Source organism: Colletes latitarsis, chromosome 9 (assembly GCF_051014445.1).
Source record: "Colletes latitarsis isolate SP2378_abdomen chromosome 9, iyColLati1, whole genome shotgun sequence".
NCBI lineage: Eukaryota > Metazoa > Arthropoda > Insecta > Hymenoptera > Colletidae > Colletes > Colletes latitarsis.
In genome coordinates this window covers 22,542,540-22,561,173 of record NC_135142.1, presented here as the reverse complement: position 1 = coordinate 22,561,173, position 18,634 = coordinate 22,542,540, and the positions used below count along the sequence as shown (strand labels likewise).

The window sequence follows — 18,634 nt, the reverse complement described above, 5'->3', positions numbered from 1 at the left end:
ATCGTGAATCGGATAGAGAAAAGTCAAGAATATTGAAGAAATAAGAAATTTTAAATTACTCTTTATCTAATATTCTTCGATTTTTAAAAAAATGGCGGAAAGATGTAATTAGTCATTGTAATTTAACAATTATCTGTACTTTCATTTCAATGTATTATTATTGATTTTCGAGTAAATATTTCCATCGTGTTATCGTTACTAAAGATACGTCCACATGTTTTCAATATTCGTAAGTTAATGTTTCAATTTGTTCTATTTTGTATCGCTTTCAGATATCACCGACGATGACACAAAGATGATGGTGAAAAATGTTACGAAAGAATATATTTAGAACCTACACATAAATATTGTAGAAGAAAAGTTGGCCACCGTGGCACATTACCAATGTCCAAATAATAAAAATAAAATAGTTCGCGAGCCGATTAAAGGTTAGGTCTGGTTTGCTCTTTTAGAAAATACAGTCGGTGGTCGTTTGGACGAATACTGTTTGACGAGCGAACTTAAAATTGAATTTCAAAACTAAGTTTACAGGACCCTAAATCTGTAACACGTGTCTGTACACACGGAAATGCGAATCAAGCACAGTCGGAAGTGACGTGAGCCACCTGTTGGTGATTTATTTCGCATGTTTTCCAACACATGTAAAAATACATGTAAATATATGAAACATTCCGTTACGTACTATCAATTGTATTCAGGATGACTCGAATCCAGAATCGAAAATGTCATACCTTCGCGTTTTGTGTTCGAAATGATCGCGGAATTATCACGAAATTACAGAATTAATATGCAAACGAGCAGGTTGAACGATCTACTCCAAACTTTCGATGTATTTTAACCGCTATTGCAGCGATGGAAATTAAATAACATTAGTGGTGGTTTAGATAGTTCGATATTACAAAAACGTTACACTTTTCTTACAGGATATATAAATATTCAATTTTTGTCGAGCACTGTACTTCCGACGAAGGTTGTCTCCGTTGAAATTGAACCTATCATTGGATAAATTGTTTATAATGGCCGTGGAGCACGGATCGCGATACGTCTCGATTAAAAATCCGCAGGTTGCGTCGGTGTGTCAAAACATTTTGCACACCATTAATATAAAAGCGTGCCGCGCTCGTGCGCTCACGTGCCAACAAAGTTACTCTAATTAATGGCGGCGTGTTCGGTATTGTATAATTCTGTTTACGCCGATGGCCACCGTTCCGAGCGTCGGGACGCGGGCCGCTCGCGCCAATTTCTACCGTCGATTGTTAAGTTCCATTTATTGGAACGTAACCGCTCCAACGAACGCGAGCCCGCGACAGGTGAAAACGCTTTTTAACGCGATGAATAATCCGCTGGCGTCCGATGAACGCAATGCCATCAATCAGAGATACCGCGCGAAATTACTAATTTCCCAGATGATTCGAACGATTCGCGCGCTCCGTCGCGATAGGAAATGACGCGAAACGAAATTTTTTGCCCCGTTCCGTTTCAGCCTGCGGACAAATTTGCACTACGCGCGACGATTATACACTTTTGCATGCGTAGGCAGTTTCTTCTCGCGGCAGTTTTATAACCCGTCGTCGCGCGACGCGGCTTAATGAGAACCTTTTGCTTTCGAGCGATCTTATGCGCATGTATTTTCTTAATAAACGTGCGCGATGCAAATTGAAACGTTACGCGATTAGCCGAACGCGTTATGCAACGGGAGAGTGAATATAAATTCGATAACGAGAACCGAACGGAGATTCTTAATTCGCGTTATCGCGTTCCTCCGCGGACCGATTTTCGGTGACTTTTCATTCATCATCGCTGGCAATTTGACTCCAAGAGCTAAGTACCAAAATACATAACCCTCAGATAATTTTTAGGGATGACCGTTGATAAATTTGGCCTTTAATTTATTCAAAAAAAAATGGAGTGGGTGTAACTGTATATTCATTACTATTATTTATCGAAGACTCTTAACGATTCTGAAATGAACAGTTTCAGTGGGTCTAAACGGACCCAAACTGGAAAAAGAAATGTACGCAATCGTATTAAAAGGCACACACACCCACACGCAGTGCAATGCTTTTTCAGCTTTGCTTTAGAAAGGGAAAAGGAAGGTGAACTTCGAGTAACATAGAATTAAAGTAAGACTCGCTTTGCACCGCGTACTTTGCATACATTGATGAAATGTTTACATATCAGAGTCACGTTTCTTTACACGAAGATCGAGCACTTCCAGTATTGAGACTACTGCACGAGTCGAAAAGAACAAAAATAACATGAAATTTACAAGGAAATTGATTTCTCGTATCTATGTTTAAAAGAATTATGTCCCTTTTATAAAACTGGTTATCAGCCTGTCAGATTTTTCGCCAAAGTTTCGCGAGTCGATCGACTGTTCAACTGTTTGCGGCAAAAATGTTTGTGCCTGAAAGAGTTAACGTGTCAAGACGAATGGAAAATTGTGCTATACAACGGAACCAACGAAACGACATCTGCAACCATGAATACTGAATTATTAAAACGTGACATAGGAATAGAAATAAGCAAGTGGACAGTTCGGAGAATCCTCCGCGCCGCTAGACTCGGTACAAGTTTTATTGTAACACAAATTGAATTAACGCAGCGACTGAAATTCGAATTATAAGCATTTATAAACTTTTGAAAGAAATGGAACAGTTTTAATTTTTGGAAGTCACAAAATTGACAGAAAGTTAAAATATTTCTCGAAGAAAAATAATAAAGTAAACTGTCGGATGTGTAGTCCTTTTCTGATTGGGAACTAATTTGATCGAATCAAAATGAAATTTACAGAATTCCGTTAGATGTATTCGGTATTGAATTTGTAAAGCTCTTCATTCATGATATGCGAAGCAAACAGTTGAACGCGGAAGTGGTTCCATTATGTTGAAGGGGTATACGAAGGGGTATAAAGTAACTTCATTATAACGTACAGAAGGAATTATAAACTACTAAATCTACAACGATATTATGAAGCAAAGTGTACTACAAATTGTGGAAAATACACTGCTCGTTAAAGAAGATATTATTTTCCAACACGACAGAGACTCTAAATATAATGTCACAAATGGCCTCTTGACTTTTGAACGTGGTACTGCGAGTAAGTAGAATAGGGCCTAATAAAGGCTGACTATAAAGTCTGACTCAGAGACGAATAAAATTTCATTAGAATAATAGATAATCAATAAGGCGATTATATAGCAAATTATTCGCGACCTTTATTCGATCGAACAGTTCAATTGGTATTTTTTTATCGTGAAATAATTGAAATTATTGAACTTATTTTTATTTAAAGAGTAACATTTTTATCTAGATAAGAATTTTGCCCATCTCTGATCTAACTTAATATGACTCCCACGCAAGGTCCTCTTTTCTCCGCAAAATAAATATGGCCATATTAATTTATCCACGTTTCAAGGAAAAGTCACCAAGGTTCGACAACTCCAAACATTCCACGAAGCAAAAAGGGGAAGTAGTAGGGCTCTAAAGGCAAACCAGCACTAGTTACTTTCCTTTGAGACCAGAACGAATTAGTACGACCAGGTGCACATACACATATTCAAACAAAATTTTTCTTTCAGTAGTCCAAACGTAATCAGGGGATCGTTAAGAGCTTAAACAGGCACGTTTTATCGAGTCCGTTTCTCTTAAGACTAAACAAATTTCTTTGTATAATCAGCGTAGTCAAATGTTCTACCACGTTCTAGTTTTGTTATTAGACGGATGGGAACTTTATAATTGCCCTGACGCTTTATCGACATTTATTTCCTTTGACGTTTCAGCCAGAGAATTATTCTATTTATTTCTCTTACCGAAAAGTCCAGTTACTTATATACAGGTAAGAAATTTGGTGCGATGTTTTCAGTGTCTCAAAAGCAACAAAATGGATACGTATAGTCTCCTAATCTGAACCCATTAGATTTCTATTTGTCGGGCCATTTAAGATCCATTGTGCAATACAAGCGAGCAATGTCCAAGATCTACGAGAAAGGATACGAAATGGATTGGAGACTATTCGAGGAACACCTGATATTTTCCAGCGAGCGCGAAATTCGATGTTGAGGCACACGGTGGACGTTTCGAAAATTTTCTTTAGTCATCCATAACTCGAAAAGCAGAGTATATAGGACATTTTTAAGTCGCACGTAGATTCAATTTCTTGGGTATTTACATGAAATGACCTACATACATAGATGTAGCAATTAATGTCTTAAAATATATTTTTCGTAAAAAATGGAAAACGATTTCGAGAATCTTTATCGCGACGCTTTCCTTGTTTCGAGGTCGGGTGAGGGGAAAGAAACCAAGGAGGACGGAAATCCCACCACCTACGCGCGGTTTCAAGGCCCGGTAAATCTGAAACATCGACGTTCGGCCGGTGAGTAATCGTCAACCTCGTTTTTCCTCGGCCTGGCGGTAAAGCAAAGGCTTACTTTCCGAGTCGGCGAAGGGGGAGGGGTAGGGTTGGTTTCCGAAGGGACGCGTGTACCCGTCACGTCACAAAGCGTCTGGGCTCCAATCAAGCGTTAAGGGGAGACCACCGGGCGTCGTGGCGTAGAATTTGCAACTATGCTAATAAGAAGCGAGCCGAACGGACAGCTAATGGCTGCCGTGGAGAAAAAGGACGAGCAAAAGTGCACAATGAATTCGTGAGGTCGTGACGCCGGGGAGAAAGAGAGACGACCTCCGAGACAAAGAGGGCCGGAGAAGGACGAAAGGGTGGAAGGAAGAAAGAGGATAGAGGGACGGAGGGCGACCACGGATCAATCGTAGCCTTCCGTGTTCCCTGCCGCCCCTCGGTCGCCCTCCCACCTCCCACCCACCCACCCCCTCGGCGCCCCGTACCGGGCCCTCCCCCTTCGTTTGCCCCTTCACCTACCCGACCGACTTGCACCCCCTGCGACTCGCCTCTCCGCCCGATCCTCCCTCCCGATCCTCGTCCTCCCCCTCCCCCCTATACCCTTCTACTCGCTGCAACTCTCAACCCTCTATCGCCGTACTTGCACCGACATGCACGCGTCGTTACGCAGGCCCAGACCCGTCGGCCAGACACAGACTCTTCGTCTCCTCTCGCCCACCCCCGTCCCTCTTCCGTCCCCAACCACCCACCCTCCTCCTCCTCCACCTCCACCTCCTCCTCCTCCTCGCCCAACGCAGAGTCACCGAGTTCCTCCCTACAGACATTCGTCCGTTTCTCCTTACTCTCCCCCGTTCGCGTTTATCCGCACGATTTTCTTCGTCGCTTTGTCCACCCACCCGCCTTCTCCTTTGTCTTCGCCAGTTTCCCTCTCGGTTTCTCCCGCTGTCGTTCCCCGTCCTCTCGCTCCCGCCCATTTCCGTCCCCACAGAGCGCCGAGCACGCCGCACAGAGTAGGTCAGTGGCGTGAATGATCATCAGTATTCGCCTGTGTGTACGTGTGTGTGGGTGCGTCCGACCACGCAGCCGCTCGCACCCTCCCACCGCTTTGCACGCACCCTCGCGTGTCCGCGAAAACACGACGACGACGCTGCCCGCTTACGAGAACTGATTTTTCCCCTCTCTACCTGATCGTTTTTCCGCCGTTACGTGTACGATTGGTTCCTTGCTTCCGGCGGTGTGCTGATTCGCCGGTTTTCGTAATATAGTGGAACCTCGGTTATCCCAAGAATGCACCGCGCGGTTTCCATTAAAGGAGCGTCTTTTCACGCGTTTCGTCTGTCTATTTAGAATTAAATTCTGTCGCCCGGAACTGTATTTATACGAACAAATTTATTGAAAACATAACGATGCGTTTGGCTAGTTAAAAATACAAAGTATCTCGGAGATTATTTTCCACTCATCAAAATACAGGGCTATACGTTGGGCAATAAGACATTTAGAATCGCGTTACTGTACTTGAAGTATCTGGAGATGACAGTAAGTGGCAATCGTAAAACAATTGCTTTGTAATTGGATTTAATGCACATGAAAGTTTTTGTTCCGTTCTTTCTCCTTTCTCATAATCCTACATTCCCATCTTTTTCTTGTACTTAACGGCATCCTTTCATTTATTTTATGTTTGAGGTAGTCTTGTTTACCGATCCTCGTCCTTTCAACCTGCTTCGATGTGACGCAATGGTTTTGTATTCGTATTTTGTCTTTGTGTTTAATACAGTGCATGTAATAAATAGGTAACTCTTGCATAAACGGATTTTTATCAAGGTTTCAACTCTGTTGAAAGATTACAATTTAAGCGAAAGTATAATTGTTTGAGATTTATATTTAAAAATGATTCTAAGATAGTTTTTATGGATGCAGAGTTGTCGAAAATTCATTGTTTATGCGTGCAATCGAGCACGAGTTGCTTTCAGCGCAAGTAGAAACGGTGAGCAGTGGACAGACATACCGGAGCAACTCTTATTCCATCGTCCGCGTATCTGGCAAAGTTTCGAATTCAATTATCTCAAAAACGAAGCCACGAATGAAAAAATTCTATTTTTGATTTGGTTTTCCGTGTACGATATCATATCTTCCTCGGTTGCACAGTCGATACTGGGACACTCTGTATAAATAACTTCAGAAATGAAACGAAAAATTGATGAAAGAACGGCTCGAAATTCACTACGAAACGAAACGAGAGAATTTCGTTGTACGACAATGCCCCGTGTAGAATTGATGACTCGTGAAACGTTAAAGGAACTGAAATGGGTAGTTTGATCACATCCTGAATACCAACCAGACTTAGCACCATCAGATTTCCATTTGTTCCGTTCTATGCAACGCAAACCGTGTTATATAGCTTCCATAACTGTTACTTTTCGGTTCTGTGTACGTGTTCTTAATTCTTACTGAATTTCTGAAAATATTAACACAGTGTATGTGTAATATTAATTTTTATTACAGCATAGCTACTCTCATAATTGTTTCAACCCCTACTCGAACGTCCCAAGACACGCTTCCCACGTTTTCCGAAAATGATCCGACAATTTAGGAATGAATTTAAACTGTCAAAAATGTTATTTCGCTGTTCGTAAATAAATGTTGCCCGACTGGCACGTGGTGATATAGGAGGAAAATGCAAATTGGCGCTCGGCCCAAAATGAGTTCGCCCGCTGTACACTCGTGCTCGAAAGAAGGAACAAGCTAAATCCCGTTTCATTCGTTCGATACGCGTTTCATCCCGCGAATGGTGCCATTTCTGTTGTCACGCGTCCCGCGAGTTACGAACAATCGCGTAGCACGATATCCCGATGAAATCGCAGATTTTGATACCAGTTATGCACAGTTACCGGCGTATTGCATAACTCAAACTCTATCTTGCGGCTTGTCATATCCGACCGAAGGATGTGAGCGCGGAATTGCACCGTTGAATTGGACGAGTTTCACGGCCCCGACCTTGGAGCGGTTTAACTAGTTTTCACAACTTCTTGCGCTACGTTCCACGAGATTATTTTTACTTCCCAGTCAAGTATACGCGCACGTGTACGCGCATGCACGTATGTCCGGCTACAATCGCGCGACCTGCTTTTCATATCTTTCCTTTTTTACCCTCCATCATAGTTTTTCGCACGCCGAAACGACCGATTCCGAACCAGGCACCGACACATTTTTTTATTCAAAACGAAACAACAATACAAATAAATTATTAGAATTTTCCTCTTTCTTATATTCCGACAAGATACCGATATTGCGAAGATCGAAATTTATTAATTTTAATTTAAATGGATTGCTTGCACGATCCACTAATAATGAGTCAAATTTATCGTGACAGTTTCCTTCTTATATACCAGATTTTACGAACAACAATAGAAACGAGAGGTTGGTGGGCGATTTCGAACGCATACTGTGCCATACGCTTCCAAATCGGCTTGGAGTTTGCGAGTGTTCGTTAAATTTCCTACGTCCCCATGATTCAAGAATCGAACGTCGCTAATTGGCAAACGACGCGGACAAAGGATAAACGGTGCCCGTAGCACACGTACCGTTGGAATGCGAAACATTAATTCAATTAAATTTCATCATTATTCGTTGGTATATCGTACGCCTGTGTATCGTCGAGAACGAAACGAATATAAATTAATGAAATTGAAGCAAAAGGTTGTGAAGTACAATATATGTATAATTAGTAACGCGAGTACAGTGATTTGGAAACAAAGAAGCCTTAGATTGAAATAACAATGTACCATAAACCAAGAATCACTGAATCTGAAAGATAAAAGAAGAAGCAACAGGAAGTTCTGACACCCTGTGTACACAGTTGAGAGCATACAAAAGTTCGCGAGGTCTCCTTTCACTCTTAAAGTCAAGAAGAAACTACACAGGTTACAAAATTTATTTTCGTTCGTCCAAAATTTCTATACGCGAGTTGCACAAAATCTAAAATACCGCGAAGAAATATACAAACGATTGTAAACTCGTAATATTAGGTTGTTTCACGAGTCTTTGTGTTATTCTCACGATTCGATACGAATCCAACGAAATACACAGAAAGATAAAATACATCGACGTTATTGTTCATATTTTACAAGATATATTTTCTCGTCTTACAATTCATTTTGAAATACAAATTTTGTAACGTACCACGTTCTATAAATCAATATTATCTTGAATATATGGAAAGAAGAAAATTTTTTCATATATAACCAATAACTTTACTAATGTTCTATTTAAATAACATTATGACAAAGAAATGAGTAAAAATAGCTAATATAATAATTACGAATAAACACTCTTCGCGTACCACCCGAGTCTAACGTCAACGAAGACTAATGGAACGACGTAATGCATCGTCAGAAATAAAAATGCAGCGGCGCATTCTGCAATTAAGAAAATCGAGGGTGGCTCGAGGAAAGGCAGAAAGGATAGAATATATTTTTTCTAGCCAAGAACCCCAATGGTGGCTACATCGTCGAGTCGAGTTAGTTTATGGGGACCTGGAGTCTATGTAGACATCTCACGATCTAACCTTACCCAACCTCCATCCCAGCCTTTCCTAGCTCTAGCCTAGCCTAGAGCTGTGTAGGAGAAGTGCACTCCACCACACTGCACGGACGTCTGCCTAGTATTGATCCTCGGCTCAGCTACTGGCTACCTTCACCCACTAATAATTCTTGTCAGTCTCTCGCAGGCTCGACGATTCAGGCCCATCTTCGGATCCATTTTTCCAAGACGCCGTTGGAAAAAAATTCCTCAAAGTCACCGCCCGTAATCGCGCCCTTAAAATGAACCACTGCGATGGGGATCGTTGGCACGTCCGATTTCATCGCCTCTGTCTTTATTTACCCCACAGAGCGTTATTTTTTCTGTTCGTCCGAAGAAAAGCGATACCAGAAATACAGGAAATCGTTTCCAGTCGACCATTTTTATTTCAAATATTAATTTATGTCTACGTCGTTTGCATGATAAGTTATCGTGTGAAACATATAGATTCGTAGATTCGATATAGATTAGTATAACTTCTTAAAGGGTTGTTCGAAGGCGATCCAGATACTTTCGAAACATTTGTGGTAATAAGCTTAAATCGAGTAATGGATAACTTTGCAGAATTCAAGCGAAACAATTTGAAGTTATTTCCAAAGTTTTCTAGGAAGTTTATCTTATGTTGTGATGTAGTGATAGTATTCGAGGGTAGTTTAATTGTACTTATTGTACTTTGCAAATGAAATTGAAGGATTTGTACGTAACACTTTCTTATGGAGGTATTTATATATGAATTCCAAAGTCTCCGATTATGTTTTATAACTTTCTCACCCTCTCTAAGGTAAATAATTACGCATTTCGAATTCCCTAAGACTCGTAGAAACGTAGTCCTTTCCTGGAATCTCAGAAAATGTTCGCAAATATTGTGTGTAACCCATTGCTCACATTCTGTAAATATATCTAGTTGAAAAGAGGAAGAAGTGATCCAACAGAAACTTCGGACCCCTGATAAAACTCTCACAGGCTGTGACTTGCTGTTCGAATACTTTGCACACTCACTGTACGTATCGTACAAAAATACGAGCGGTTATTTAGAATGGGGAAAAAGCTTCGATATTAAAAATAAAGAATCCGCTGAAAGTGCAGAGTACCGATACGACGGAGTTACAAGAAGCAATTACACAGCAACCCCTCTGCGATTGAAACCACCCTCCTTCAATCTGAAGGCTTTCATCGTATCTTCTTACGTTCCTGCCCAACCGCAGATACCGCTCGATTAGTTCCGATAACGATGGTCTCGATATTTCGAGACAACGCAAGGCGGCACCCACCTCGAGTAGTGGTTAGATCGTCGAGGACGACGACGTCGATGTTCCCGTCGTCGTCGCCGATAGACTCGCGTCCCTTAACGACGTTCTGCGCCGCGGCGTCGAGACTCGGGGGGTTCTATATCACGATGCTGCAAAATGTATGCCTCCTGGTGATAAACGGAGTCAACCCCCGACCACCCTCACCATCTTCGGGCTTCCCCTAACACCTCTAACCTCCAGTGGTCTCCCACTTTTCATCCCCCTATCCTCCCCACGGTCGAGTATCTCTTTCTCTTCCGCCTAACGTTTTACACTTCCGCGACTCCGCCCTTTTCTGATTCCAGGGCAACTCGAGCGCGACACAATTCGCTAATAGAACATGCGTGGCGGGAACTTTTTTCCCCTCGGATGAAAATTAAGCGCATAAACACAGACACTCTGAATAAGAACTGTTTTTCAAACATCCCGATAATACGATTCGAATATTTTATAGTCGCAGTATTTGAATAGCGTGACATGAAACGTAAATCATGTTGAAGAGCTGTGTTTTTTGTTGTTGCAGAAGATGCTACATTTGGTCGAGTACTTGCGAGAGAGCGTATCCCTCTGCTGACGAGCGCGAGAAGTGTCGCCACAGATTGATTAGGAATGGAATTAAAATGAACTCTTTCTTCGTTACAAGAATAATCGTGCTTTTAATAATATATGACGAAGATTTTAAAGCCTCTACTAATTTATATGTCATGAATGTGTTGAATTATTTTATTTGAAAATTATTCGAAAATCGAATGATTTTAGTCCTAGTTCTGAACGGCATGCATCGACTCGATCTTCTCTGCGCGGTAACGTGATCTTTGACTTCGATCTTTTTTTTTTCGATTCATTACGCACGAGGCTTTCGTTCTCTTTCAATTTTTTGTTGCCCGATTTTCTTGCGCGTTCTCAACCCGTTGGTAATTACGAATTTTTGCGTATTTATCGCATCGTATGCATAATTCATCGCTGCTCGACGCTGAAAGAAAAGATTACGCGTGCACGTTAGGAGACACGGAACATTAGCATGTTGTTTTTCTGTATGCAGTAAATGTGCATATTCGTATTCAGAGCAACCTTACATTGTGTTCCTCCGCGTTTGAAGTCGCTAGGTAATTTAATCTTAACGGTAATTAGTCTATTGTCTACATATATTGCTCATAATCAGATTAGGATTTATAACAGCAATTTTTAATTTCAACTCCTATGCACTTACGTATTCTAATTATTTTTGTAACTTTCTCGTATGCGTAATAAAGACGTTTAATCTCTGTTTATCGAATATTGACTATATAAATATAGGAATAATAAAAGAACGTGTTACGAATCTAACGTTACGGAAAGGATGTATCTATTTTCAAATTATTTCTGCCTTGTAACAAACTACCTCAAAATGTACATATTTAGACAACAAGCAGGAACATTCGCCTTAGTGGATTTCATCGTACCGTGCTTGTTCAAAGAGGGAAATTTGATGCTTGTAAGTTCTGGAACACTCGCTTTGCAATCTGTTGTAACCTAAATATTTATCAAGCTCAAAACCGAGGATTAATCTATTCCAGTGATATCAAAATTTTCTAACAGACACTCCTCTAAAAAAACAAAGAATTTCCGATTTCGAGATTTATAGACTACACACTTTCATTACGTTTATTTTAACTGATTAAAAATTAAGTCGTTTGAAACTAGGATTTAGTCCTAGATCAGTGTATTTATCTTAAAAATCATTACTATACATATATACAATTACATCAAAATATTGTATATCGTTTCTTATTTTATTGCGCAGTCGTCAACAACCACAACCCTCGACTGTAAACAACGTCAATGAATCCCAAAGTCTACAATTACCAAAGATACACAAAAGCAAATACCAAAACGCGTCGAAAATCTGTCCGGAAGTAAATGCAACGCGGTTCGCGCAACACCGCAAGCTTTTCCGATAGTCGGAACGGTTCTCGCGTACTTCGTACGCGGAGAGGAAATCAACGAAAAATAAACGACGAACGCGGGCGCTGAAAAAATGTAGCAGAAATAAATAAACAAATGAAGGAAACAAAAGTAATTGTCGCGGGGTTCCGAGGGTGAGAGGGGGTGGGGGCGGTTGGAACGCGATCAAAGTGCACCCGCGAAGAATCGAGAGACCGCGTGGCAAGGCCTGCGAATCGGATTCGCTTTCGGTGGTCGTATGCACATGTGGCTGCTTATCGCTCGCGGTGCATGCACGAACGGGTGCAACGGAGACGGGCGATATGCACACACGGGTATCCGGTGCAGCGTGGTGCACCGTCGAGAGAGAGTACAAACGGCTGAAAGCGAAACGTAAACAAACAGGTCTTCTGTTTCATCCAAACCAAATAGCGGGGGAGTGAAACTGCGGCGCGCGCTGTCGGCAGCCCGGCGAGCGCGGAAACTTTCTTCCCTTTGTTTCCCCATTATATTTCCACATTACTTTTTTAAACGCCCCGTTAAATAGTAAGCGCCGCGAGTCTCGCGCAATTTTATTCGTTGAAAAAGTGAAACAAAAAGAAAGAAAAAAAAAAGAAAGAACAAAAAATAGGAAAGAAAGAAAAGGAAAAACGAAAGGCAGAGGCGAAAAGGGAACAGAAGCGTAGAGAGGAAACGAGCGAAACGGAGAAGGTAGAGAAAAATATACCCAGCCGCGGGATTTGCGTTCCCGCCGAGCAGGAAATACTTGGTCGCTGTTGTGTGTATTCTATTTAATCGGGGACGTTGAAGTGCGTTTTAAGTGGACGTTTCAGGGGATCGGTGCTCGGTCAATTTATGTGCATCATTACCGGGACTGATTGAATACCTGGCTGCTGGCTGCAGCCACTGCTTCTTCCTCTTTTATTTTTCATCCTCTTTTCGGCGGGAGTGTCGTCTGGCAGAATTAGCGACCCAGGGGAGCTAAATGAAAACGTTCCAACGAATTTTAAGGAGCATGTGGTATTCCCCTTAACGAGCCCTCGCGTTTATCAGCGCTTGTTCGCTCCGAATTGTACTTAATTTATTGCCCCTATAATGTGTTTAACTCGTCAAGCATCAAACGACTCTTTTTAAATTAATGGTTATTATCCTTTAATTCTCGTGTCGATAACCAAAATACTCACGGTTGTCTAACAAATTTACTACTCAAAGTCAGATATAAAATAGTGATTCCCCGACACTGAGGTCCATGTAAATTCGTTCCCAAGAAAAACTACGAGTTACAGCATCGAAATTGCAAGGTTATTCGAAGGACCCAATAGTTAGTATTTCGTAGATCGTTTCGTAGGAAAAGAAACATTGTCGAAAAGTTGACGTTAGGCTGAGAATTATTGCTCTTCAGATCTCCGGCTCGATAATTGCTTTTCGCGACACGCGTTGAAAAATTAAAGAGCATGCAGTTCTGCATTCGCGCGGCTGTTACGAGCCGCGCGAAAGACACAACGCAAACATTTCCCACTCGCAACGGCAATTGTTCGCGGAATAATGTCTCGCTAAGGTACAAAGAGAACTGGTATCTGCAGTCGATCCTACGTAACGGCCAAGGTAAACGCATGCAACTTGTAAAAAAAAGCGCGGAAGGGATTGCCCGTGCTCGTCGATAATTGTTCGCGAAGACTGTTACGCGTGCTCTCTTTGTAACACGAAACCGATATAATGAACATCCCTTTTCGCCCGGACTTTTTCAAATCCCGAGCCCTTTTAACGCGCGATATGATTCTTCTGAATCCAGCTTCGTTGTTCAATTTTTCTCGCCGATCAAAGCGATCCGTTTAGCGATTAAAAGGGTTGCTCGAGTCGCAAGACTGCCTTTCCCCGCGTTTAGAGTTTAAATGGAAATGTTCCCCGCGATTCGTCGCTGGGAAAATTATTTTTCGTCGATCATGCCACGAGATAGAGCAACTTTTCCACCGTGACAGGTGTTCTCAGATCGAAAATTTAATTTTGTGGAATTCGTGTTAATCGATTTACGACGAAATTTCGATTTTCGGAACTACGCACAGCTTTGTAGCAATGTTTACATTTAATATATCGCGCAACAGTGGCTTCAATTTGCACCACTGTGCAGAATGTTATCTTTTCTTTTGCTTAATAAACTTTTTAAATTATATGTATTTCGCAAAACGTGAAACAACTTTTTCGTTGTATATGCCACATACGTTATGGTATATTTTGTTGGGCTTCTTTTGATTGTCTGTTTGCCGTTTGAAATGGACCACACTACTGTGGTCGAAACACGACGCTTGCTTCATTAAACACGTTATTTTGTTACATTTTTTGCTGAACGTCCAATTAAGTATCTATTTCAGGTGAACTTTTAAATGGTTAGTCGTAGCAAATATAATTAAAGCTTCATTTCATAAATAAATTGTTCGATCGTCAAGTTTAAAAAAATTTCTTTTGGAGCTTTCTAAGGTCTCCTTAAAACAGTACACTTCCCATTTACAATATTTTGTACTATCTTTCTAATAGATTTCTGATCTAAGGGGTGGTTTCTCCCTTAGAGTCGAAAAGTATCAGCAGCGAAATACGGTATGGTTCTTAGGTCGGGTCGATGATCTTTGTGAAAAATTTTATAAAAAATCTGCATCTCTTTTCAGGTGATTTTACGTGGCAGCCGAGTTAAAGGCACGGTGCTAGCGATGCGTAGTTATTCAGGCGAGTAAATGAGGAGGCTACGGAAGGTTGTGAATCATCGCGCGAAACGAATTTCACGGTGTCGGTCCGCCAGTCTGGTCGAAAAAGCCCGGCGGCTGCTGAAAAAATGTATCCGTAGGATACGGAGATGACTTAGGAAAGAGCTGCCGTAGAGCTTCGAGGAAAATTTATCGCGATAGTGTGCACCGGAAACGGAGCACGCGCGCGAGAAAAATTTCTTCCCTCCGCCAGCGATTTTGCTTTCGGATAAATTTAATCTATATAAATAAAATTGTAACTTCGTATGCGATTGTACAAATTTCAGGCGATTCCGACTTTTTTAGAATTTTTGTTTGCGTTCATTTTATTTACTACCAGAATTTTTCCCTCCATTGTTAAAAATACAAAAATGTTGTTCGCGTAGAAGTTATCTGATTTGTCGAAGGAAATATAGTATTGGACTTTAATGTCTTGAGAAATTGTGATTTTATAGAGATTTTAATACCAATCCCATTAAAAACAACCGAAGGCATTGATGTCTCCGGTAGTTACAACCTTATGAAAATGTGATAGAAAATTAGGACCAGATAGGAAAAGTAGAAAATGGTTAATTTATCGTTTATAAAAATTTATCCATGTTATTGAGCATCATATTTTCTACTATCGTCAGAATAGGCGTTCGTTGAGTTTCAATTTTTGTAGGGGTAAAAAATCAATGGCAGATACAAGGGAGGCTATAGGGAGCTTGAACACCCCCCATTAACCAAAGAAAACATTTATCTACATTTTAGTCGCTTCTTTGACAAATGTTACACGATCATCAAAACTTAAATATTTCTATTTATCACTCCTAGGGGTGGGATTCTCGAATCCTCAAACTCTCGAATTTAAATCTAGATCCGCCATTATAAAAGCTGCATATCTACGGCAATAATTTTTCTCTACCATATTTTGTACAATTTCTATTTTTTAATTCATAAAAACGACCTATTTTTCAATTAATTTCGCCAATTGCAGGCGTTCGAGCTCCGTTCAAATATTCTTTCGGATTACGAATTTCGCTCTGCGCGCTGTTCCAGGATTTCTCGCGGAGATCTCGAAAGCAGCTGCTGACAACGCGATCCACGGAGTTCCATGGAAGTCGAGGCAGTGAAAGGAAAGATTGGAGTAGCGGGTGAGAACGACGAACACGGACGAGACAAGGAGAGGAGCCAGGGCGGTGTCCGTGGCGATTCGTTGACGTAGGGCAAAGAAGTAGCTCATCGTCACGCTGTCTGCCATCTGCGTGCTACTGCCTCCGCAAATGACCGATCTCCAGCGGCTTCTGTTGCGGGGGTAGGCGCAGCGTCGCGTGGAAGATCGCGAGATAGTCGGGGAAGAGAAATGAAAAAGAAATTTCTGCACCGCGTACAAGACACGATGGAAGTTACGCGAATGCAACGGGTACAATGTATCTCGCGTCCTCCATGCGACACGCACTGACTGGTAAATCGTATGCTAACTGTAAACAAGAGGTCGACAAACTTTTTCTAAAAATAAGTCAAATAATTGTTTCTTTTCGCTTAACAATATTTTCTAATAAAACGAATCGTCTTTTTGTATTATTCTATGACACTAGAAGAATGTTCCTATACATGCGATTTCACGTTCTTGACACGCGAAGTACTAACGATTGTGCAAAAGATGGGGAGTTAGTACTAGAATTCTATTGCTATTCTAAACTTATAATTTAAAATTTCAATATTTTTTAATTTAGGATTTTATAAGTATTCGAATATTACTGCAACATAAAATTGACCAAATATCGCTTCTATCAAAAATTTACAGCTTTTCGTTTTCAGCAGGGCATTCACTCAATCACGGCTCGTAACAAGATCACGTATACGTGACAGCGGCCGACAAATGTTGGCTAACGAAGTCCCGTACACGTGACAATCACCGCCAAAATGTTAACAAACTACAGAATATAATTGCAACGAAACAGATGGCATTCTGTTCATAAGACATAATTATACTTTATTGGAGCTCAACACTAGTATTGTTATTATTGAAATCGATTACAGATGGTCATCGGATCTGCATAGAAATTTTTATTACGATCACAGATTTACTTAAACTTGAAATAAAAATAGTAAGAAGAACTTGGCGAATAATCTAATATTTGAAAAAGACCAATAATCCTTTGAATATTCACGATAAGAAATTGAGTAATCGATACTAATCACTGATATAATTGAATCGCTTATGAATTGATTCGAATCACGTTACGAAGAAAAACGATGAGATTTTCAGAATACTCTATTTTAAAAATGCAATTGCACTTTTGTAAAAAGTACGACTTAATGATGTTTTAAATTAGCGGACAGGATGTAGTCGAGAATAAAATCGGATATTGAACGATGTAAAGAATTATTTATGAGTTCCTTAAAATAATAGTTATACATGCTACTCTTTTCTGGATCGTTCATTTATATTTCAAGAGACTATATACGATTCGTTTCCGGATTTAATTTTTGAATATCATCATTCTTTGTGCACCAAAATTTCCAGACACCTTCTTCTATTTTCACCGATTATCACTTTGCAGTAAATTGAAATTATTTGTGCCATTTATATACAGAAATATTTCGATGGTATTTATACGAACGTTTTCGGCTAAAATAATCCATCGAATTAAAAACAGGCATTGAACATTTAAAATATATTTTAAAATACATCGCCGAACGTGTTTCCATTCAATAGGTTACGATTTTATTTTCGATATTCGCGATGCTTTCGTGTCAAGTGGTTGTTATTCATCTATAAACATTTACAATTTATTTTTATTGTAATCAGCGATACAAGCACTTTCTCGTGTATTTCAATATTATTGAAAATTTCGCTTACCCATCGTTATTATTCGCATTAAGTGTATCGTATAGGTGAAATTTCTGATTAATTTCGAATACCAATTGGGTTGTAACATTTCGCCAAAATTGCGTTTGTAAACACAATTTCGCCGATATAATAATTCATTACATTTACGCCAGCGGAAATTTTAAATATAATCTCGCAGTGCGTCGCGAATATCGTTTTCAATAGTAATCAATACAACATTGCGGGATTCAAGAACAAAAAAGATGTAGCCACCAATAGTCGCGTAATTGGAATTAAACTCTTCGAAAATTTATTTTATCCATTCGATCGTGTATTCTGCTCATTAGCAATTATTCTACAGAAATTTCTGTTTCGTTTCAACGGCACGTATCATACTTTATTTGTTAAATATTTCCTTACTGCGAATTCGCACTTTCCTACTCGGGGGAAATTCTAAACAACGAACAAAATACAATTAAAACGTTTCGCTATACGTTTAAACTCCTGCGTTAAAGTTCAAACGAAACTCTTTTATTCGCTGACCGTATGATTCACTCGAACGAACGATTTGCTGTTCAAACCGCTGCTAAACAGATAGGATCGGATTTAAAGCGATTCCGGTACACCATGCTTCCGATTTCACTTCTTCGTTTAATTAACTTTTATTCCCCGACAACGCAGCTCCCTCCTCCACATTACGAATTAACTGAAGGGTTTCTCTTCCTTTGGTATTCTTATTGCATTCCCTTACGATTTAAAAACATTCATAACGTACTCGTGAAAAGAAATCCTCGGCTACATTTCTCAAATTAATAGTTTTACCAAGTCTCGACTGACGAACGATGTTTTTACTTTGCTCGACTGTATTCGAATTTTCAACGTTAAAAAATGTCAAAGTGTAGCGAATATAACATAAAAATCGCAAAAATTC

At 40.3% G+C, this 18,634-nt stretch overlaps 1 long non-coding RNA gene across 1 annotated transcript; it reads left to right on the top strand.

Moving 5' to 3' along the window:
- Window positions 1–3,244: 3,244 nt before the first annotated feature.
- Window positions 3,245–17,361, top strand: LOC143345951 (uncharacterized). Its single transcript, XR_013080359.1, has 3 exons — window positions 3,245–3,838; window positions 3,920–4,378; window positions 15,927–17,361. It is a non-coding gene; the product is annotated as an uncharacterized LOC143345951 (long non-coding RNA).
- The last annotated feature ends 1,273 nt before the right edge of the window (window positions 17,362–18,634 follow it).